General features: G+C 42.6%; 1 non-coding gene across 1 annotated transcript; it reads left to right on the plus strand.

Moving 5' to 3' along the window:
• On the plus strand, window positions 417-489 carry TRNAV-UAC. Its single transcript has one exon. It is a non-coding gene; the product is annotated as a tRNA-Val (tRNA).

Below are 1,656 nucleotides of genomic sequence, written 5' to 3' on the forward strand. Positions count from 1 at the left end.
ATATTTGCTGGGTACTTCCTAGGTGCCAGCAACTGTTTTAGGCACTGAGGATGCAGCAGAGAACTCTGCCTCTGTGAACTGACACAATTGTGAGGTGAGAGAAAATAAAACACCAAAGAAAAATATATATTATGTGAGAAGGTGATAAGTGCTATGCAAAAAAAAAAAAAAAAAAAAGCATCAGAAAAAGATGCTAGGAAAGTTCCTGGCAGTTTTAAATAGGGTGATCAGGGAAGGCCTTTTCAGAAGATGATATCTGAGTAAAGATTTGAAAGAATCAAGGGTGCAAGCTATACAGATACCTGGAGGAATAGCATTCGAGCAGTGGGAACACCAGGTGCCAAGGTCCTGAGGTGAGATCATGCTTGGTGTGTTCAAGAATTAGCAAGGAGTTCATTTAGAATCTGGCAGAAGGTGGTTCCATAGTGTAGTGGTTATCACATCTGCTTTACACGCAGAAGGTCCTGGGTTCGAGCCCCAGTGGAACCATGAGGCTAGAGTGTAGCAGAAAGAAATAAGCATACAGAAAAGAGCCTTCTTATAATCCAGCATGACAATCCAGCATGACAAAGCGACGTTTCTAGGTATTTTTGCTAATTAATTAAAGAGAGGAGTAGCAGACTTCTGGTGCTGGTCTACAGAGAGAACATTTAATGTTTCTGGAAGCAGCTGGGCAGCAAAATTAATGCTAAACTGAACCAAGATGCACCTGACAAGTGAAAAAACAATGTGATTCAGCAGCACTGGAATGGGTGTGGACCAGACCAACCTGATCCATTTCCTTACCTGAAACCCACTTCACCTTCCCCTGAACAGTCTCTTTCCCTCCTTGCTCATTGTTCTTTGTTCTTTGTTCTTTGAACTTCTGCTCTTTCACTGATCACAATCACAGACTGAGGGTGTAGATAAACAGGACTGCCCGGGGCAGCCAGACACCTGCGTCCTTATTCCCACCACTGCCCCATCCCCCTACCATCCTTGACTAACTGTGTGATCCTGGGTAATTCTCATAATTTCTTTGAGCTTCCACTTCTTCATCTGTTTTTCTATACCCCTCCCACCAAAAAAAAAGTGTATATATAGATATAGATAGGACATAGATATAGATAATAATATATGTGTGTAGATAATCATATATGTGAATATACAGAGAAAATCAATGTGTGTGTGTGTGTGTATACATGGATAATCATACTTAACCTCCTGAAGACAAGAAACTGGAGAAACTCTAATTTCATGATTATCTTTTCTTCCTCTTTCCCTTTCCATAAATTCCTACATGTGGTTCCTGTATATCCATTGTCCACAAAAGCACAGGCAGTGAGGGCTCCTGGCTCCAGCATAAGACTTTACTGGAAAGTTCTGCCCCAACTTCGTTGTATCCAATCAGTAGCTGATTTAGTTCCTCAAGGAGAGGTTACAGCTCAGACTGGGGTGCCTTATATGCAAATGGCGCCTTTAATATACGAATAGAAAAGATTTCTCCTCTGTCCCCATTCTTAAAGCAGATGCCCTGAGAGCCATCACTAGCAACAGCTGATGGAGCCTGAATTCCAGTTCTGACGTGTCCCTTAAGGAGTCACCCATCTTCCAGGGTCTGGTTTACCCAGTGGGAAGAATGTCATGAATCAGAGGCTCTGCCACCCTCCCCAGCTG

The sequence above is a fragment of the Sus scrofa genome, chromosome 2 (assembly GCF_000003025.6).
Source record: "Sus scrofa isolate TJ Tabasco breed Duroc chromosome 2, Sscrofa11.1, whole genome shotgun sequence".
Taxonomy (NCBI): domain Eukaryota; kingdom Metazoa; phylum Chordata; class Mammalia; order Artiodactyla; family Suidae; genus Sus; species Sus scrofa.